We start from the raw sequence: 23,605 nt of genomic DNA, 5'->3' as shown, positions 1-23,605 counted from the left end.
TTTTTTTAAGTATTTTGTTGGTAGTATGTAGACTTTCCGTATAATGTATATGAAATTTAATCCAGAGTTATGAATACTTGCATGACAGCTCACGGCATTAAGAGATGGAGTTCTATTTGAAAGGTCATGTGCACATTTAAGCAACTTGATATCAAGTGATCTTACTAGGGAGATTACGTCGTAAACCTTGTGATGTTAAAAGCCTTTTTTTTTTTTTAAGTCATGAGCTGCTTAAAGGCAAAAGCCAATTGTCTATGTGATCTATTTATACGCCTTACAATTTTAATACCATAGAAGATTAAATTTAAAAATGCATTCACTGTTTTATCACTCTGTAACTTAAAAATCTTTCTGAAAAATACTTGGGTAGAAATCACATAACTCATAAGGAATGGAGGGTAATCTTGATTAAATTGTAACGAAACCACTCGATGGCTGGAACATCTTCTCTATGTAATGTATTGGGGAAAAAAAATCATTGATCAATCTATAGTCACAATGTGTTCCAGGTGTATGAATGGTGGGGGTACAGAGGGATGGTGGAAAGAGGGAGTTATCTCTCATTTTATTTTATAACTGGAAAAACAGAGAGAAGAAGCCCTGCTGAAGTTATAGTGCTCTCAGAAGCATAACACGTTTATCTGCATTCACCTTCTCTCTATACAGAACACCTGTACTTTACTGATTCAGATTCAGAAGGTAATGACTTTTTCCTTATTTCTAATCTTCTCTGATTTGAAAGCTGCAATAACCATGCAGCCCTCTCCTCTTGTTCCCTGGCCTTCTTGTATGCGAGCCTGTGGTTGAGAATGGCATTTCATTCGTTTTTTTGGCTTTAATTTGAGATAAGACTCACAACAGAATCATCTTTATGTCACTGTCATCAAAGCAACCGAATACCATTCTATGAAGGGTTGATTACGTTCTTCCACTCTTACACTTTTCAGACATTTCTGAATGTTGAAATGAAACGAGTTAGTCAGACCAAGGCACACAGGATTCAGACTGACCCTGGAAAGCTGTGAGTCTCTCATATACTGAAGTAAATTATTAATCTGAAATTGCTTTAGAAATAAATAAAGAAAAGAACTGAAGGAAAAGAAAGTAGCTTACATCTTAAAGAGAAATTAACTTACAATCACATTTTTCTAAGTATAGTCCTTCCAGTTTTTTTCCCTCTGAGAAATCTTCTGTGTAAGTCTCCCCTTTTGGCTCCACAGTCTGCACAACCCAAAGGAAACTCTCTGATTATAGAAACTTTCCATGTGGTGAGATTTTAGGTCCCCCTTTCCCCTACCCACCCCCACCTCCTGCACAAATAGTTTCACCATCTGTCTGTAACACTGCCTGAAATTCCATCATTAAATATATTCTTTCAGGTTGCATATGTATCCACTTATTTTTAAAATCATAATCATTTCATTGAACATTCCTATCAAATTCACACAACTATTTATATTGTTTTAACTCCCTCTGATATTTTCAATGCTTCTGCAGATACTTTTCATCGTACAGACAGCATGCGAATGTATGTTTAGTTCCGGTTGTCCATTTGCTATTGTTTAAAATATCCATATAGCAATATAAGGCATATATTCATCACAGTACTTTTATTGTCAGTGTGCTCTATTTTGAGAATTTATAATGAATAAAGAATCTGAACTCTTTCATGTTTTGTTTTCATAAATATTTCTGCCTTATTACACACTGGCCCAATTCTGACTTTTTGAGATTATTTTCTTAAATAACCTTAAATTTCCCAATGTAGAAATCCGGGTCAAAGAATGGCAATATTTTAATATTGCACTTCCTATTTCTAACATGGTTAAATCTACTCCACTAAAAGACTGCATCAATTTGTAATGCTACCGGCACCATATGAGTATCAGTTTCTCCACACTGTTGGTTGATCACTAATATTTTTTAATTAAATACATATACATAGTATTTATGTGTATAGCTAGAACCCATAATTGTTGATTTTATATTTATTTTTTTCATTAAACAAGGTAGTGATTTTTCAATTATTGTTTTATTATAGCCCTTTCATGTGAACAGTCTGGAGTCTGGCTATTGAGCTTCTAGCTCTGCATTAAGACCATACAGCAGAAGTAAGCCAGAAAGAGAATAAAAATACCATATGATATCACTTGCACGCGGAATCAAAAAAAAAAAAGAATATGCAAATGAACTTATTTACAAAACAGAAACAGACTCACAGACATAGAAAACAAACTTATAATTACCAGGGGGGTAAGGGGTTGGGAAGGGATAAATTGGGAGTTTGAGATTTGCAGATACTAACTTCTGTATATAAAATAGATAAACAACAAATTTATAGTGTACAGCACAGGGAATTATACTTAATATCTTGTAGTAACCTATAATGAAAAGAGATATATGTATGTATATAGATGACTGAAACATTGTGCTGTACACCAGAAATTGATGCAATATTGTAAACTGATTATAATTCAATAAGGAAAAAAAAAAAGGATCAAACAGCAAAGAAGTGACAGAATTAAGATTTGAATTTAGGTTTGTCTGACCTCAAATAACTCCACCATAAAGAGAGGGCATTAAGTTGTAGGGTTGTAGGGGAACTGGCCATAAATACAGGAATTTTGGGGTACACTTTATAAATTAAATTGTTTTAATGTTATATTAGCTTCATTGTTAAACATATTGTATACATATAAAAAAGTACATATATGTAATTATAAAGTGAGCGCTTGTTATAAAATATAACATTACAAATATTTTAGAAGCTCCGTGTGGGTCCTGTACTCTCGTCCGGAAGCAACCTACTCTCCCAACTCTTGTGATTTTTTTTTTCCTTTACTCTTTTTAAAATAACTTTAACCTTTATGCATGCCTTCCTAAATTACGTGTTGGTTGGGTTTTATTTGCTTTGAAACATCATCTAAATAGAGTCATATTGTCTGTATTCTTTATGATTTGTTTCTTTTGCTCAACATTATAAGATTCAGCTATATTGATACAGATAGGTGTAGTTTGTTGATTTTTATTTCTGTGTAGTTGCAATAGTTTTGCATGCTGTATAACAAATTACCACAAATTCAGTGATTTAAAACATCATACATTTACTGTCTCAGTTTCCACAGAGTCAAGAGTCTAGATGTGACTTAATTCAGTCCTTTGCTCAGGGTTTTACAAAGTTGTTGCCAAGTGTCAGCTAGACTGCATTCTCATCTGGAGGCTTAACTGGGGAGGGCTCTACTTTTAAGCTCATTCAGGTTGTTGGCAGAATTCATTTTCTTGCAGCTTTAGAACTCATGACAGCTTGCTTCTCCAAGGCCAGCAGGAGAAAGGAGTCTGTTACATATGTAGAGAGATTATATATAATATAGAGAGGTTATATTTATTATTATATAGAGAGAGATATGTGTATAAGTATGTATGTATATACACATACATGTACTTACACAAATATATGGAAACAAACACACACACACATAGACAGAGTCATGAGGAAGATAGCCCCATCACCTTTGCTATACAGCAGAAACTAATCAAGAGAGTAACATCCCATGATCTTTGTCATATTCTATTGGTTAGAAGCAAGTCATTTATTCTGCCTGCATTCAACTAGAGATTATACAGAGTATACCAGCAGGGGCAGAGATTACTAGGGGGCCAATTTAGAATTCTGCTCACCACAACACTAATTTAGTATTAATTATATATATATATATATATATAAGCTACAATTTATTCATTTAATTTACCACAGATGGACATTTAGATTGTTTCTAGTTTGGCCACTGTGCCAATATTTAGATGATTCTGTGTGGGTATTTTTGGATGAGATTTAAATTTAAATTCTTGGACTTTTAAGTAAAGCAGATTACCTTCCATCAAGTGGGTAGATTTCATTCAATCAGTTGAAAGCCTGAATAGAACAAAAGATTGATCTCCTCTGAGAAAGAGGGAAATCTGCCAGCAGACTGCTCTTCATTTGCAACATCGGCTCATCCTGGTTTGCCGCAGACTGCCTTTGAATTGCAGTTATTTCCTGGGTCTCCAGTGTGCTAACCTCCCATCGGACTTTGGATCTGCCAAGCCTCCACAATGGCATGAGCCAATTCCTTAAAATAAATCCCTTTATACACACATACATACACACACACACATCCAGAACATTAGTTCTGTTTCTCTGGAGAAACTTGACTAATATAAAGGCTATTATTAATGCTTCCATAAGTATTCTCTGTATCTTCTGATGAGCATGAGGCGGTTACTAGAGTATCTAACTAGGAGTAGAATTCCTGGGTTGTAAAGTGTGCCTCTAATCACCTTTATGAGGTAATGTCAAACTATTTTTCAAAGTTTTTGTGCCCATTTATACTCTTGCCAGCACAGCTGAGTTCCCATTAATACAAAAGCTCATCAATATATCAAACTGTCTATTTTTAAATTGCTGTCAATCTGATGGGTATGAAAGGGTATCTTACTGTAGCTGCATTTTCTTGATAACTGATTAGGTTGAACATGTTTTCATATGTTTGTGGGCCATTGAAGCTTCTTCTTTTGTGAACGATTTGGTCAAGTCTCTTGCCCTTTTATCTACTGAATATTTTGCCATTTTCTTACTGATTTGTAGCAGCTCTTAGATATTCCAAATATTAGATCTTAGTAACACACTACAAATATCTTCTAGTTGTCACTTGCCTTTGCACTCTATGATGTCTTTTGATAACCAGAAAATTTTAATTTTAATGGAGTTTAAAACTTTTCAAGCTTTTTCTCTATGTTGGACATTTTGTGCTTTGTTTAAGGAATCCTTCTGTACTCTGTTGCCTTGAAGATATTTTCCTACCTTACTTTCAAAGGCTTTAATTTTGCCTCTGACTCTTCATTCTCTACTTCTCCCAGAAATTTACTTTGATTATAAAGTGGGTTAGATACAATATAATTTTTCCCATATGGATATATTAATCTAGTACCATTTGTTTAAAAGTCCCTCCTTTCCCCATTATCTGCAGCACCACTTCTGTCATACATCCATTACCTATATATACCAGTGTCTATCTGGGGGCTTTAATTCTGTTCCATTGATATATTTGTCTATCCAGCACTAATACTATATACCATGTTAAGAACTGATGCTTTATAATGTCTTGAAATCTACAGAGCAAATACCCCAAATTTATTCATCTTCTTTAAGAGTGACTTGACCAATTTTGTCTTTGATATTTCCATATAAATTTTAGAATACAACTATTAATGTGTCACTTCCAGGCAAATTCTTTAAGAGCCAGTATATCATTCACATGTTTCTCATCTCTCCTACTAAGTGAAGTACATGTTGAGGTAGAACCTTGGTCCCTGAGTCACCATGATGAACACTCCTGCTGACCTGGATTCGGCACGTAGAGTGAGCAAGAAGTCAATATTTGTTGTGAGCAAGCCTCTGAGATAAGGGGATTGTTTGTTACTATAATAAAAGGCCTTCTATCCTGATTAATACCAACACAAAATTCCTTAATTCATTGAGACCACTTCCTTCACAAAGCAACCTCACAAATAAGAGCAATTTCAACTGACCTGAGTTAAAGTCTTTTTTTTTAAAATTAACCTAATAAATTGTATTTCCCAATAGTAGGTGAATTGTTTGCCAGAATATTCTGTCATTGATAGAGCCAACAAACTAATCTGTAATCATCTATGCTCCACCATTTCATTACAGACTTAGGCTACAATCAGTGCCATACTGAAATGAAAGGCAATTATCTGGTGAATTTTGTCAGGTTATAAGACTAATATAGATAATTCAGTCTTTAAACAACATTTTCCCCACAATGTAGCAAAATTTTTCCTCTCCCTTGAATTAAAGCAGTTGCAATTTTTATTGCATTTTACCTCTCTGGGAAAAGTTCATAGGAATAAAGAACTCGTGTAGGGGAAGGGAGTGAATCTCCAACAGAATTTTATAAAAATAAAGATGTTCTTGTTTCAGTAATTTCCATATATGTGTGTGTGTGTGTGTGTGTGTATAACATATTCTTGTGTTACATTATATTTCTGTATAATTTTTAAAAAATTGGTATTCTTATTTTTTAAAGGAATTGTTACACTTGTCTGTGCTTTCAATTTGTATACAACCACTTAGCTTCTCAAATAGGGGTAAGATCAATTAAGGAGAGACTGCAATAACTGAAGAAAGAAGAGAATTTTTTTCCTTTTTTTTACATTGTAGAATGTAAATGTAAGCAGAATTTAGCATTCCAGCATCATTTAATTTACAAGAGTTTTCATAAAGAAAGAAATTCTAGGAATAGTTCCACACAAGAGGCCTCCCAGGGAGGCCACAAGTGAAAAAAAGTGGAAGAAAGATACCACAGTTGCGGGGACCTCAACAAAAGTTCACACTTCCCCTGTCAAAAAAATATGACCACTTAGCTTGTGATTTGTGGGTTTCAGAGTAAGCAACAGAGGTTCTGCAACTTTCAAGAAACCTCTAGATTCTTAAAGTAGGCCCATGAGTGGGCAGAGGGCATGCTATGAATGCAGAGGTGGAGTGACATAAAGCTAACGAGGTGTGCGTTTCAGGACCCCTCCTTTGCACAGACCTCCTCCGGGGTCCTAGGAAAGGATGTAGCAATTTTGTATTCATAATTTTTAAAGGGATGCCCCTGGTATTGTATAAGCTTCAGGCCTCTGAACTTGTATCTGCTTCTGTACTGAGGTAGCAAGCTGGCTGGAAAGCATTGTCACAACCTCAGGCCATGTGAGCCAGGTTCAGGACACTCACAAATAGGAAATTAGTCCTTCCCTGGGGAAATGAGGCTTAAGAGCAGGGGCAGCTACATAACTGCAGGGCCTGGGACAAACGGAAAATGTAGGGCTCTTTGTTCAAAAAGCAGGAAACGTGTATTGTTAAAGGGATTTGAATATAAGTCTTTTCCCTTTCTTCCACTTTCTCTCTCTCAGCACATCGTGGTTCTTTTGATTTGCTATTTAATGTAGTGCTCCCTCAGGCATGGGCATCCATGCGGTGAATGTAGAACCTCTCCAGCAGTGGAAGGGGACACACGTGGCCCACCAACCGCTGCCCCCTCCCCACTAGCCACTAGAACAATACACTGCTCCTCAGTGAGGGGTGAGGAAGTCTCCCCTTGCCATCCGCCTACTGCCCACCCCGCCACAGAAGACACCTGGATGCATGAGATTCCTGGATCAGGGGTAGGCTACAGGCTCATTCTGCCAAGTCCCTGACACATGCTATAGTGCTATTAGCCCAGGGTGGGGATGGCACGTCCCATAGCTGCCTGACCCCACCCAACCTCCCTATGCCTGCACCCAGATCCCCACAGAGGGCAACAGGCAGCAGCCTCTACTGGGTGGAGGCAGCGAGGTGGAGACTGGATGGTGCTCTGAGAATCAGAGAACAGGGCAGTAGGCAGTGAAGAACCCATCCATGGAGGTGGTGGGAAGTGGGACTGTGCATGAGCTAAGCTCCAATCCCGGGGCACATGCTTCACTGCCCCATCCAGAATGCATTTTCAAAACACAAATTTGAAGATGAAAATGCTAAGAACTTCAAGTTTGTGACCACAGAACATTAAACCCTGAGCATGGAGCCCCTGTGAGGCTGCACCCATGAAAGTGGTCCTGTTTGAGAGCTCGATGTGCCAGCCAGAGTTGAAGCTGATCTCCATTATTACGTATCAACTGATACAACTCTGTTCCAGGAGGGCTTGCTTAGGATTCAACTTAGAAAATTTAGACTTGAAAAGAATTTACTTTTCTTCAATCCTTACTTTCAACAGAGCTCTATGGAATCTCCCCTTTCTGCTCCTAAAAACTTAGAGAAGATACAGGGAAGTTAGATTCTCAGCTTTCAGATTTCATAACTACTCATTTTGATTATTAAAACTCTGTCTATTAAAAGACTTCAATCTCATTGTCAATTGAAATCTCATTTCCCCTTCTCCCAGTACAGAACTGATCTGGGGCCCTGATTATTAGAAAGCCTGGTTCTGAGATGTCTCCCCCTTTCCTCTTCCAAAGTTGGATTTTGCAGTGTTGGGCAGGACAGGCATGTGACTGGGACAAGGATCTCCTCCTCTCTTGGTGGGTTATTGCTTCTCCCTAGTTAACACTGTGGTTCTGAAGATGCCCTCTGTGTGACAGTCACTCAATTCTGCCCTCCTTGTGGAGTGCATGTGTGAGTTCTTCAGAGGCAAGGCTTGCCAGCTGTAGGAATCCCTGAAGTGGGAGATGTCACCCACCCCAGCTCTACCTCTTCCATAGCCACCACCTGGCCCCTCAGTGCTACGTCTCACAGCCTCTTATTACTCAGGCTTCCTACTGGGCTCTCATGCTCCTCCCCTGCCCACTTGGCTTAGAGTGGGAGAAGACGCCTCCTTCTCCCCTGAGGGAGGATAACCCACAAGCCCGACACCCTCCCTCCTAGTATCTTCCTAACATAGCCCAAGGGTGGGATGGGTGGGACAGGTAATGACGGGTCATTACCTGTCAGATAGTTTGACCTGGTTTAAGAATCTTGGAAAAGGAAAAAGAAAAAAGGAAAAAAAAAAGAATCTTAGAAAAGGAGTGTTGTCCCCATTGTTGACAGGTGTCTTATAATGTATGGTATTAACCCACCTTGTTTTGTGCTGGACACTAGTGGCTAATTCCTGGGCAATGATACTAACCTTTTTAAAAAATACATGTACTGAATAAATAGGGATATTAGTAAACTTCTTAGCCTGGTCCTTCAGAACCATTGCAAGATCTCCACCTCTTTCTGGCCGAGGTTCAGGGTAGGGTTGAAATGAAAGTTGCCTTCAGTAGGGGCATCATGGACCAAATCAGGGCAATCATCCCAAAACTAAGCCATTAAGTCCAAGTGCCTGGGGCAGAGAATAGAGGCTGATGTGGATGTCAGCATCTTTGGAGAACAGAGAGGATTTGGGGACGGGGGTAGTAAAGAGGTTGCAGAGGAGGATGGATGTCTTTTTCCCACAAGCATTTTTCTATTGCCCTCAGCCCACTTATGGGATCAGGATACATGAATTAAAAGCAGATAATCTGAAGTTTTGACGTGAAAATGATATTTGTATGCTGAGAATGGTAAAAAAGAATACACTAATTATCTTTTTCATATTATAGCCAATAAACCAGTCATTTCTGGTTTGAGTCATGCTGGACTATATAAAAAACACATAAAACAGTGAAAATAATATATAATTGTGGAAAGCTTCATTCATTTATCAAAAAATATTGGATGAGTTTCTTCAGCGTGCCAGACCTATTACGTATTCCCAGGGACACAGCAGTGATCATGCCAAACAGGCTCTTGGTGCCCTGAAGCTCACCTTTGCCTTCTGACACAGCTTTCTATGTTGGAAACACAATCATCTACATAATTAATGTGATTATTTGACCATAAATTTTTGTGTAGGGGGCATGCCTTATTCATCTCTGTATTACTAGCACCTAATACCCTGACTGACACATAGAAGGTCCTCAAAAATTATTTGTTGACTGAGGAAATGAATTCACTTGCAGTAAGAATAGTATAGCTCTTGAAATCCATTCAAATTGCACGTATTGTTAATTGAGTGTGACTAAAACTTCATGAAACCAAAATCCATCTCATGTATTCTATAGTGTGACATCAAAAGAATATTTTGATTAATGACATTACAGAGAAAAATATCCTTATAAAGATATATTCTGAGACCAGTCAGTAGTTATTTTTATTTGCTTCCATTACGGCTGTTGCTCTGTGCCAACAATTTGGTGCTAGAGGTTGTTTTCTAAAATGGAATCTTTGTAGTAGATTAAATCCAGCTGGCTTCAAATGATACAGGGGAGTGCAGGGTGGTGGGGAGGGGCAAGCACAGATGGCCGCGTCTCCAGAGAATTCTATGACCTCAGTGATGACCAGCTGAAATTCCTAGAATTTTCTTGTGAGAGAAATTCTATGCTCCCTGAGGATTATTATTTTTTAAAATTGAGGTAAAATTCACATAAGATTAACCATTTTAAAGTGTACAAATCAGTGACATTTAAGTACCTTCACAACATTGTGCAAGCATCACCTCTAATTCCAAAACATTTTCGTCATCCCAAAAGAAAACCCTGTACCCGTTAAGCAGTCACCTTGAGAATTATTTAACCTGTGGCTCCAATAATAAGTATTAATCCTATCAGCTCTATAGCAGAGGAATAACATGAAAATTATTTTCTCCCCGAAGTATACAAATAGTAATTAAACAATAGGGTTTGTAGGGCCAGCCAGGGGCCAGTCTGTGATCCTAAGGGTGATGCCTTCCTGACCTCTGATTCTGAAGATGTGGGTATGGTCTGCCTTCCAGAGGGGCAGCAGTTATGTCTCTACACAGACCTTATACCCTCTGATAGAGCTGCCCAGGAGATTCTAGAAGACCAAAATGTCAACTGAGTTTTGAAGAAATTTAAGGTTTTCAGACTTAAGTGATTTTGAATTATCAATAACCAGGCAATCAGGCGATCTGGTAAGTGGTTATTAAAAAAAGTGTGGATTCGAAGTTTAGAAAGTGAAAAAAGCCACTAACACTATACTAACAGCGTCCAGAACTAGCCTCTTCACAACTTTGACTCCATTGATGGAGACTGTGTGCTGGGAAAGGGACTCATGTATTTAGGGGAAGGACCAAGAGGCCTCTCAGAGAGAAAATCTGTCCTAAGGGAAGATCCTGGAGATGTCTGAGATGAAAACAAAGGTTGAGTCACCAGAAGGGCATGGTTTCTCTGCTTCTGATGCTATATTTGTTATTCAAATTCCTCTTCTAGTCCAAATTTCTCTTGGGCCTCATGTTGGGGTGGGGTAGGGTGGGGGACATGGTGAGTAAAAAGTGGAAAACTGGAAGAGCTGCTTAGCTAAAAAGGAGGAGTCTTGATCTAGACTAAGGCAGCTCATCCAGTCAACAAATATGTATTAGGGGGAACTAAGAGTTGGGCATTTGTTAGACAAGGAGGGCATAATGGTAAATAAGACAGATACAGTCCCTGCCCCTAAGAAGTTTACAGGCTGGAGGTACTAGATATTTAAAATAGGACTAAGTAAATCCTGACTATCGAACAGGGAATCTAATGTGGTTTTGAAGGACAGGGAAGGCTTCCCTGAGGAAACAACATTCCAGCTGAAATCTGAAGGATAAGGAGCTGGAAAGGGTGTGTCAACCATGACTAACATAGACGTTCTTAAAATGTAATCTCAGGACTATTGGACGTCCCTGAGGTCAAGGGATCTATAAGGTGAAGATTATTTTAATCATTATCATCATCACTGTATGTTATTTTCCTTTTTCATCTTTATTCCCTCACAAGTACATAGTAAAGTTTTCCAGTGGCTACATGACATTTAGAACTGCAACAAATCAAAAATAAAAGTAGATAAGAGAATCCAGCTTTGTTCTAGTAAATCTGATATAAAAGAGATTTGAAGTGTAGGACAGTCATTCTTATCAATTTGTGCTTTACAGATGTTGCTATTTTCACTTAAATTTGAGATATTTTTATAAAATAATGTTATTTGATTAAAGTGTAATAGATTTTAAATGAATTAATAAATACATATTTTTAAATTTTCACAATTTAAATTTCTAATATGATAAATACTGATAAATAGAGCCAACACAGACAAAAGTTCTTTATGGTCCTCAATTTTTAGAAGTGTAAAGGGACCTGAAAATCATTAGAGCAATAAAATTGATTTACCACTGATAAGGCTGGTCAAGGAAAAAGTGAAAAAGAAGGCATGAATCTCTACTGTCAGAAATAAAAACGAGATATCACTATATATCCTACAGACATTAAAAAGATAATGAAATATTATGAACACCTTTATGTTAGTTCATTTGAAATTTCAATGAACTGGCAAATTCCTAGAAAACATAACTCATAAAATCTACGCAAAAAGAAGTAGAACATATGAATAGTTCTATATTTATTTAAACGTTTAATCTCTAATTTAAAACCTTCCCCTGACAGACGAAAACCCTATGCAGGCCTGATGACATTACTGGTGAATTCTACCAAACAATTAAAGAAGAAATGACACCAATCTTAATTAGATCTTCAAGAGAATAGACTAAAAAGGGGCACTTGCCAACTTGTTTAATGAGACCAAAATAGTCTGGTGCTGAAACCTCACAGGGACAATACAAGAAAGGAACATCACAGGCCAATCTTTTTCATGACACATGCAAAATTCCTAAACAAAGTATCAGCAAATTTAATCCAGTGATGCATAATAGGATAATATATCACAACCGAGTTTATTCCAGGAATGCAATGTGGGTTTCATCTTTGAAAATCAATGTAATTCATGACATTAACAGAATACAAGATATCAATTTTGTGTTAAATTCACCTGATGCAGAAACAGCATTAACAATTTTAAAAATTCAACAATTATTCATTATATAATACTAAAACAACAACAACCTCTTAACAAATTAGGTCTAGAAGGGAACTTCATTAACTTGAAAAAGGATAGTTACAAAATACCTACAGTAAATGTCATACTTAATTTGAGATATTGAAAGCTTTTCCCTGAGATTGGGAATAAGGCAAGGATGTCCACTGTTATCACTGCTATTCATTATTTTTCTGACTCCAGAACAGTAAGTCAAGAAAAACATACAATAGAATGTATTAGAATGAAGGAAAAATAAGACTATCATTATTCACAGACAATATGATGAATATGTTTAAAATCCAAAAGAATCTTCAGAGAAACCAATAGTACTGCATTTCTTTATAAAATTTCATCACTGCATATGTATCCAATAAAATGTGTACATGTGTGCACCAAAAGACATTTACAAAGTTTACAGCAGCATTATTTGAGATATTCAGAAACTGGAAACAATCCAAATGCCCATGAACAGGAAAATGGAAAAATAAGCTGAGATATATTCAGACAATGGAGTACTACACAACGAAAGGAAACAAGCCAAGAAACAAAATAAATGACAGAGTCTCAAAAGCATTATGTTGAATGAAAGAAGCCAGAAGCAAGAAGACTATGTTGTATGATAACATTAATATGACACTCAGAAAAGGCAAACCTAATTTATTGGGTTAGAAGTCAGAAGAGTAATTACTATTCAGAAAGTGGAGAGAGTAACAAAGGGTACAAGGTGGGGATTTCTTAGGTGCTAGTAGTGCTTTATTTCTTGAACTAAGTGGAGTTGACGTGGATATGTTCACTGTGTAAAAATTCATTAAAGTGAGCACTTAAGAATTTTATACTCTTCTGCATATTTATTATACTTCAATAAAATAATTCATAGAGATATTTATGTGAGGTATTGAAAAAGATATGTTTTTCACTCATACAGGCAAATGAATGACTATTGAATAAGAAGGCTTAGAGAAATTCAAGGGCTGATGCAAAAATATTTTTGAGATAAGTCAAACTGTGCCAAAAGGGTGATCATAATGTAATTACAAGTCAGCTCAACATTATCATGAAAGAGAAAAAAACTTAGAAATCATATCATTTTGTTTTTGTGTTGGTAACTTTGATAAAAATATGAGTATTGTTTAGAAAATAATGGAATGGAGAATTACAGATGTAATAAGTCACTGTATATTCTAGCAATGGTATAAAATACCACATTAGAAGCCTGGGAAAAATTGAACCTCAAAGTTAAAAAGACCTCCTACTCTAATAAAAATATATCATGGCTAAATACAAAATAAACCAGACATAATTTTAGATGAGATCAGTAAGGTCCAGGAAATGGTAGGTCAGAAATTACACAGGGCAAAAAAATATTACAGAAATAACTTTCAAGGGCTGCAAAACCCAATAACAAAAGTTTTTTTTTTTTTTTTTTAATGACACAGAATGTTCAAAATCAGGCTGAGACTCAATGGAACGAGGTCATGATAGGAGCAAATGTGAAATGTAGGACTAGACACAGAGAAAATCTTTTTTTTTCATCTTTACTGAAGAGTATTTTAGAAAATGTCTTACTTTTAAACTCCCTATTCGCAGTGTTCCAACCTCTTCTCTTCCCCTTCTATAGAATCTCCCCAGGTATTCTGATCCATTCCCCAAATTTCAATCACCACTTACCTGTGTGTTGATATCCTCAAATCTTTATCTCCAGCCATCCCTCTTTTGAGCTCCAGATCTTTATCTTTAACATTCTACTACTATTTTCACTTGGATAATTCAAATACACAAGCTCCAAACATCAGATGCCAAACTCATGATTTTTTCTGCAACCTGTTCTTCCTCCTCTGTTCTAAATTGCAGTTAATGGTCCCATTTCCTCCCCAGTTGGTCAATTTAGAATAATCTTATCATCATCTTCAACTCCTTCTCCCTCAATGCTCATATCAAACCATCACTCCATCTGTTGTTTCTATCTCTGAAATCACTCTTGAAACCCTGCCTTTTAGTCTCCACTACAATCATCACAGAGCAAGCTCCTTACTATCATTTACCTACACTATTCCAATAGTCTCCTACCTCCTTAGCTTCTCTGCCCATTTCAATGCCGATTCTCCACAATGCTACCAAAATCATCTTTCTAAAATATAAGCCAATTCAATCCTATGCTTTAAGACCTCCAATGGGTTCTTGGCCTTACTTATGAGATTCCCTTGATTCTGGCAGAAGTGAGATGGCTCTGTTAGGTAACCTTTGCGAAGGGATGCTAACCCCCAACTCAACTGTCTCCCTTAACAAGCAGGTCTATATTCAACAAGCAGCATAGAGAAACAGGGAGTAGAATTCTGGGCTCATCTTCCCAGCATCCAAACAATATTTATCAAAAACTTGTCTAAGAGAAAGCACAGACCATTGCCTAAAAGAAGGATCATTTACCCTTCCTTATAGTCTGTATGGTTTAATGTATACTTTTGTACACAGTTTAGATCATCAGAGAGCTGATATCTATTCTTTGTTTTAATGGTTCCCTGAAAGATTGACTTTTACTGAATTGCACCTAATCATAATGGGATTGGCCCATATTGAACTACTATAACAAACTGTCCCTTGAAACTTGCTGTTGTTGTACAGAGCCTTGGTCCTCTGTCCTTATAAGGCTCCTCAGGAGGCATTCATGTGTAGTCAGTACTTAATGTCTCTTAAAGAATTGGCTTGTTTGTACCTTATACACATTGAATTGCTGGAAAGGTTAGAGGCAATGTGCAGATCAATAGAGTATGCATTTTTATTGCCATTAAAGGCTGCAATTTACGTCCCACCTTACTTTTATTTTTTTCTATCTACTTTCAAGTTATGTTATCTTGGACCCGTGTAAACTATCTTAAAGTCTTTCTGAAACAGGATGAACTATAAGGAAATAATTAAACAAACTCCCAAGCATTCAAAAAATAAATACAACATCCCACCACCTTTAATGTTTTATGCAATATTGTCAATAGTAGCTGAACATCAAAATCACCTTTGAAATTTTGTACATACTCAGAAGTCCAAGTCTCTTTTCAGACTTACTGAATGAAGGTCTTGAGGGGAGAGGCCCAGGAATCAGTATTAAGAACAAGCACAAAAACTACCCAACTTACTCCATAAAAGAAATAATTGATCAACTGGACTCCATCAAAATTAAGAACTTTTTGAAAGATACTGTTAAGAGAATGAAAAAACAAGTCACAGAGAAAATATTTGCAAATCATACGTCAAATAAAGAACTTGTACTGAGAACACATAAATCACTCTCAAAACTTATTATTATGAACACAAACACCCTAATACAAATATAAACAGAAGATCTGAATAACCATTTCACCAAAGAAGATATACAAATGGTAAAATAAGCACATGAAAAAATATTCAACCTCATTAGTCATTAGGGAAATGCAAATTAAAACCACATTGTAAGTTAAAATCACATCTATTAGAATGTCTAAAATTTTAAAACTCACCATACCAAGTACTGGTGAGGATGGGGAGTAATTGGAAGGCTCATACGCTACTGGTGGGAATATAAAATATTATAGTCATTTTGGAAAACAGTTTGGCAGTGTCTCAAAAAGTTAAACATACACTACTATATTGAAGCCACATAGTCATACAAAGACTTGTAGCTGAATGTTCATACCCATTTTATTAATAAAAGCCCAAACTGGAAGCAACCCAAAAGTCCATCTACAGGTGAGAATAGACAAATTATTGAATGTCCATACAATGGAATATCACTCAACAATAAAAGAAATAAAATACTGATACATACAATATTAACTAATCTATCTCAAAATAATTATGTTGAGTAAAAGAAGCTAGACAAAAAGCAAGTACCTGCTGTATGATTCCATTCTAGTGAACACAAATTCTAGTGAACACAAGCTAGTCTACAGTGACAGAAGGCAGATCAGTGGTTGCCTAGGGATGGAGAAAGTAAGAAGGGGTGAAAGGGAGGAATCACAAAGGGGTACAAGGAAACTTTTGGGGCTGATAGAGATATTCATTATTTTGACTGTGGTGATGATTTTATGAGCGTACACACATGTCAAAAATGTATCAAGTTATATACTCTAAGTGTAGGTTAATGTATGCAGTTATATCTCAATAAAACTGTTCTGAAAAACTGAACAAATGATTCTGATGAGGAGCCACTGGTCTTCAGGATAAAAAGTGAACTCCTAGTATGCCATTTAACGCTTTTGCAGTCCTTCTATCCTACTTCCTCCAACCCTACCCAATCCATCCTGGGCTACTTATACCACCTGCGTGTGCCTTCTTACATCTTCCAAAGGGGTAAGAGCTCTTACACCTTTTGAGTATACCTTCTCCTTCATGTCTCTGAGCCTTTGGACACAGCTTTTTCTCTGCCTGTAGGTCATCTCTCCTTTCTCCACTTGTTGATTTTCTGCCTATTCTTTAAAAGTCAGCTAAAATGTCCCTACTTCTGTAATATCCTCCTAACTCCCTACTTGCCCTTAGTCTCTGCACCCTATGGTGTTTCTGTTACTCCTTGCATAAATGCCACTATTTTCAAATGGACAATGCAGTGATTCTACATTTTCTGTACACATTAGGCTCTGCCACTAGCCTGAGCAGCATTTGTCAGCTTTTAAAAACCTCAAAGCCATCCTTAATTCTGAGACTCTCTGCATCTTTTGCATTTACTATGTCTCAAATCATTTTTCAAGCTTTACTTTCTATTGTTCATGTATGAAATAACATATTTTGTTTTACAAATAAAAAATTATATTGTAATATTGAATATAATGTCAAGTTTTATACATTTTCCCCTCCCTCTTGGAGCTCAGGAGGTTCTGACTTCCATCCTTCTCTCTCCCAGTTGAGAAACATCACACTAAGGAAGAGGATTATGTCTGTTCCTTATTTGACTCCCAATGTTGGACACACAGTAAATCTCAGTGAAGGTTTATGAACTTTAACTAAATTGAACCTACCTTTTAGGGGGTAGAGAGAGACTATTAGGATACGTAATAGTAAAATTCATAAAAAGGTTTCAGGACTAAATGACAAAATACACTTAAATAAATCACTAGGATCAAGCAGGCATCCTCCCAAGAACTTGTAAGGCCAACAGAAATTAAGAAAATACTAGAACTGTTTTCCAAAATGTGTAACCTGTTGTATAAATAAACACCATTTTATGGTAGGGTGAATTGCTATGGCCTCCAACCATAAAACGTAATTTTGAGAACAAATAAACAAAACATGTTTTGGAGGAAACTCAGGGAGCAACAGATGTTAGAGTCTCACTTCCATTCCTGTAGTAGGCAGGATCTTAGTGTGCTTAGGCAGTTATATTCTTTAAGTCGGGAAGTCACCAAAATAAAATTTCTGAGAAATAAAGCATAAGCTTGTCCTGGCATGTTCTGATTTTGCAGGAGCCTCGGAGGCAACACACTGCAGCTGAGGCTGAGCGGGCCTGTTCAGCCCTTGTCTGGCAGGGAGGGGCACCCATGCTTCCCGCCTGAGGATGACGATGTCTCTGCAAGTGTGTATTTCCTTGGGGCGTGGAATAGGGCTTGATGTTGATTAAGTACCTTGTGAGGAATAAATAGTAAATGCTTTCTATTTTTGAGGGCAAAAATGGGAGGCAGTTTTACAAGAGAGTCTTTTAAATCACTTTCTCAGATGGACAAAAAAACACTGTTGAAAAAACTTTACTCAGCTTCAACTTCTAATCCACTGTGTGAGCACGGGGCTTTGAAGCTCAGTATGGTTTCATGGTAAATAAGATCTGTATGTCTGAATTAACCTTTCATTTCTTTTTCCAAAAAGATTCCAAGAACTTGTTCTTAGAATCAAGACATTGTCCTAATTTTTGACATATTTTCTTAACAGTTCATTTTCTTCATTAGGGTTCTAGGTATACAAAGATGAAAAACACAGGGTTCCTGTCCTTGTGTTGCTCACAGTCTTTTCCCACCTGCCCACAGTACTTCCACAGCTGTTCTGTACGTGCCAAACAATCCAGGGAACTTTGTCTTATTTCCAGTCCCATGCTCTGCACTCAGGTTTTCAGTCATGCACAGCTGTTTGCTTCTGTCTTGCATAGGTCAAAAATGTGTTAGGTCAAAGAGTGACCAGCAGTCAATGATCTTTCCAATCCCGAGTACAGGACCTGGCTAATAGGAGGCCTGGCTCAATGCCTTTCGGTTTAATAAACGGATATTGTGTCTCTCCGTCTACCCTGTGAGAAACGTCCAAGCACCATTTTAAAAAGCTAGTGGAGAGTGTTCTCTTGTGGGTCATGGGAGACTGTGGCTGCCAGAATATAACTTGGAAAGAACAGATAGAAGGATATTTTGCTCTTCACCAGGATACCCTGCTGGTGAACCAAATTGAATATCAAGATCCTTAATTATAGAGAAGTAGAAATTTTTCCTGTTACACATTTTTCCTTCTAAGCACAGAACTCCCAAGGACATCCTTGGCCTAATCAGAAGCAGGGGCTGAAGTGGAACAAATGGAAAGCAACTTCAGAAGGAGAATCAGTGTTTTAATCAGCCCACAAGGTCTGATTCAAGACATCCGCTGCTTTGCTCAACAATAGCAATCTTCTCAAGACAACACGTCTTTCTTTGTTTCCTAGCAATGATAGATAACATATGCATAGTTTGGAGAACAACATTTATTGTGGTAACTTCAGGCAGAAGAGAAAAGATAAATGAAATAAGTAGGTAGTTAGACTCCAGTGTAATGGAGCTCTTTAGGCTCTAAGAAAGAACAAAATAAAAACCAAAAAAACATGTGGGATCTGAAAACCAGGCTGAGTAATCATCTTACATTTTTTCCTCCACAAAGAAAACCACTTCAGAAATAAATGGGATCGCTATTCACAGCTGGAATTGAGCCAACAATGAAAAACTGGAGACTCAGGTCTGTTACAGAATTAGATTGAGAAAAGCGTATTGCTCTTTAAGCTATTCAGCTTAATTAGTGCTGTTTGCCCCCTGTACTATTACTTCAAAGCTGCACCCCTGAGGGGTACCCTAAGAACCCACTGTTTCCTTCCTACAGCGTTTCCACACTTAAAGTGCAGGTAGGTATTTGCTGGGCATAATCACCATCACACATGCCTGTCCATGCTGCATATGTCACAGATGTCAAAGATGTGCACCTAGGAACGTTAGAATGGGACAGATGTGAAGTGACTTGGGAAGGCAAAGAAAAGGGGAGGATAGGAAGTTACATTTAAGTAACCACTATATGCCACGCATTCTGCAAGGTACTTTATACACATTAGCCAAAAGCCAGCCAACCTCCTCTTCCTTCACATCCAAGATTTTCCATTTAACAGGGGTAGGGTTACTACTAGTGGCATCATGCTGCAAGTATCACCATGCCCATTAGTCCTATGCATGCCCAAGAGGTAGAGATAAGATAAGTTCAGTGTCCAAGGAGACAGTGCATTTACCCTGTAGCAGTAAAACTCTCCTGTTCTTTATTTCATTCATTTTTGAGAGGTACTCCAGTGACAGTTTGTCATTTCATTCACTCATTCATTCAGCATTATTTACTGAGTGCTCACTCTAGGCACTGCACAGTTGCTATGTGCTAGGTTCTAGGAAAACAGAGGTAAGAAAGACAGTCTCTGTCCTCGAGAAACACAGCCTTCTTAGGACGCAGACAGATATGTAAACGATAGGAACAAAACAATCTGTGGGGAAAGTATAACAGCAGAGGTAGGTAAGGGAATAGAGGAAGGAGCAACGACTCCACTTGAGGGGACTAGGGAAGCTCGTTGGAGTCAGTGGCATGTCCCTGACATGAATTTTTATTGTAGCCATAGTTCCGGTAAGTGAAACTGCTACTTGTCCATATCTGACACTCCAGGTCGGCCCCAGGGCCCTGCCCTCCCTCCCCCAGGCACAGCTCTTGGGACCAAAGGTGGGCACTGTAGAGGAGGAAAAAATCTCTTCCTCTACCCTCTTGAGTTTAGTACCTGAGGCCTGCAAATTAAACGGACAATAGACAAATTAATAGGAGGGGAAAAACCCAGAGTTTATTGGTGTGCAACACACACTCACAGAAATACTCTATGATGAGGAACTCAAGGGTGGTTAGAATTGAGGGCTTATATACTATCTTAGTAGGTGAAGGGGAGAGGGAGAAAAAAAAAACTGACTGTTTTGAAAGTTAAACAGGTTTTTAGGAGACAAAACAGGAGATAGAAGAGTTTGTAATGTTTGTCTTATAGGGGTGTAAGTTGTCTTTCCTGCTCCTTGAAAGCCTGAAACTCCCTTGGAGAATGTTTAATTCGTATTCCTCCTCCTGAGAGTAGATCCACCCTGAGGAGGAATTGATGGCAGCTTTATTTCCCAGAAATTGATGCTTATACTAAGATAAGAGAAGCTCCAAGAAGGCTTTTCCCCCCTGCCTTTGTTGATCTCAAACACCTTCAGCTTAAAATAATCTTTATACCAAAGTAGCATATTTTTAAGATGGCGTACTCTGATCCACTTTGGCAATGAATCCCAAAGCAGTCAATCCACAGGCAACCTATGGCATGATGTGTGTGTGTGTGCATGTGTGAGTGTGCACCCGTGCAAAAGGATGACTGGGTAATGCAGAGAGAATTGGGTAGTTAGCCCACAAAGCTCTTTCTTGCCCTCTTCCAGTTGTTAATTCATCCTTCAAGCTGCAGTTGAAGGGTAATTTCCTTATAAGGAAGTCTGGTCTGACTTCTGTGACTAACTATCCCAGCATCAAATCACCAGCACCATTTTATAGCACCATTTGCAGTATTGCTTTTGCTTGCGCAGATTTTGTTTGTTGGATTAGTACCTAACTCCCTCTACACTGACTCCTTGAGGGCAGTGACCATGTCTTACATTTGTTGAGTGAATAAAACAAGTAGAGAAGATGCTGAGATGAGGAAGAGTCAAGGCAGAGTGGGTTGTCACCTTAGGTGCCCTGTGTGGCCAACGGTCAGCACGAAGGTCCCAGGAAAGGATCTCTGAAGTGGACAGATGGGCACTCAAAGGAAGATAGAGAAATCCCAGAGACAAACTTTGGCTCGAAATTAAATAATGCCAGGTCAGCTGGCATATGAAATTCCTTTTTAAAATAATGAAATGTGCCTGCATTTGATAGCAGAATTTGGGCATAAGAAAATGTGGGTTCAAAAAGTTCTGATTCTGTCTGTAATACTAATTGTATAGATTGCAAATTAAACATGTGATTAAAAAATAAGAAAAAAATAAAGAGCAGGGAAAATAAATTAAAAGATAAACTGGTCAGTTTCTGTTAAATCAAAAAAAAGTGAAAGATTACTCTTCAAAGATAACTTTTTAAAACTCTGAACTTTTCAAAAAATCTATTTTTTAAAAAAGTATGCAGCTTCTAGAGAGAAGCTCTGACAAAGATCTTACTGCCATAAGGGAAGACAGTGAAGTAACAACTCAAAATTTAGACCTAATTACTCAATGCAAATATTATTAACAAACTGAAATATTTTAAGATTCTTGTATTCTTATAAACTGAAAATTCCAAACCGTGTACACAATTTTATTGCAGTACGTGAAATAAATCTCAGTATTGAAATCGTGCAAGGAACTGATGTGTTTAGGGCATAGGCTTTAAAAGCAGGCAAATCTGTGTGTGACTCTTGACACTGGATGGGTATCTTAACCTCTGAAAGCCTCAGTTTCTTAATATAGAGCTTGAACATAACTATGGTGCCTCACAAGGTTGTGAAGATGGAAGGAGACAACATATAACAAGAGTTTGGCTGTGCTTTCTAAATATGCAGGTTCAAAAAGTGGTGATTATTGTGAAGTAAATGAAATTATCCTCTTTAAACATTTTAAAATATTTCTTAAAAATCTATTTCTCCATCAGATTTGTTCTTCAGTTTCACTGAGTTGTTTTTTTTCCTCATCCATAGGAATATTTAAATAAATTCCTATTTTTCCTAGTCAAAGCTAGCAAAAATGGGTTCCTTAGGCACACTCTCTCATTTTCCCTTCCCAGGTTCTTTCCCATACCAGACGAATTCTTTCCTCTTTCCTCCCTCTTCCCCTCTGCTTCTTTTGTACATACCTAGGCTGACTACTTGGCATGAGTTCACACTCACTGCCTCCCTCTCTCTGGTGTGGAGAGCTGAGCTCATTCATTATTAAAGAAGGGTAGAGTGTCTTTCTTTTTTTCAGTCAGTATTTTGAAAGGACACTAAATTGACATTTATAAATTAAAAATCCATAAATATTACATTATATACATTTACTCTTCTATTTTAATATTTATAAAGTTCGTAATACAACAGTCCTACAGATAATTTTTTTTCCTACAGCACTATATTTTAGGAAAGGTTTGTCATGCTCCTCTGTTCTCCTCCTTCTTTTAAAAATTAAGCTTAAAATTAGGCATCTTCCAGATGCATGCACACTTCAACTTAACTGAAGCAAAAGCACCACTAGTATCTTCTTTGCTCCATTTCCTGTCCCTTAATCTGAACCTTACAAGTTTTAATTTAAATCATCGGGAGGAACTTGAGCTGTTTAACACTGGCTTTTTATACGATTGTGTAGCAAGCCAAAGATGTTTAAAAAATACATCAAGACAGAATGATCATGGTAACAACATGTATATTTTTATTAGGAAAAACAGAGTACACATTTGTTAGCATAGCTTCGTGTTTGAAAACAAGACTAATCACTGACCTGCCTTTAGCTAATTTTTTTTAAGTATATGTGTTCCACAGACAAATTCCTTATTCTAAATTTTTATGTTCCCATTTCACTTTGTTACTCTATGGATAAACAATTAAGCAGAAAGTGAGTATCTGAATTAAAAAATCAGCCCCATTATGGAGTGTCCTTAGGTGGATGGCTCTAAGCAGTTTTGGAGACGCACCTAAGTAAGCATTTTGATCCAAACCTTCCGGAGTCCTGGGGAAATTTTAATGGATAGGATTTGCTCATGATACTCCTGGTGTCAAATATATGTGTTGACTACAGCCTCATTAGATCCTGATCTGCATCCTCACCTCTATGAAAACGATGAACTTTAACCTGTCAGCCTCTCACTTTGTTTTCACTATGGTGAGTAACAAGTCTGTTACTGAATGGTTACTTCAATGACCACATCTAAGACAGTAAATTGTGTTTCATCAAGTAATAC

At 37.4% G+C, this 23,605-nt stretch overlaps 1 long non-coding RNA gene across 1 annotated transcript in view; it reads right to left on the bottom strand.

The window, feature by feature from the left end:
• Positions 1–3,126: 3,126 nt before the first annotated feature.
• Positions 3,127–23,605, bottom strand: part of LOC116279404 (uncharacterized) — a 79,267-nt gene continuing 58,788 nt past the window's right edge. The window contains exon 4 of the long non-coding RNA XR_012058946.1: positions 3,127–3,336. This is a non-coding gene — a long non-coding RNA (uncharacterized lncRNA). The remainder of the gene's footprint in view (positions 3,337–23,605) is intronic.

The sequence above is a fragment of the Vicugna pacos genome, chromosome 15, assembly GCF_048564905.1.
Source record: "Vicugna pacos chromosome 15, VicPac4, whole genome shotgun sequence".
NCBI classification, from domain to species: domain Eukaryota; kingdom Metazoa; phylum Chordata; class Mammalia; order Artiodactyla; family Camelidae; genus Vicugna; species Vicugna pacos.
Note: the sequence above shows the minus strand (reverse complement) of the source record. Positions and strands in the feature narration are given on the sequence as shown.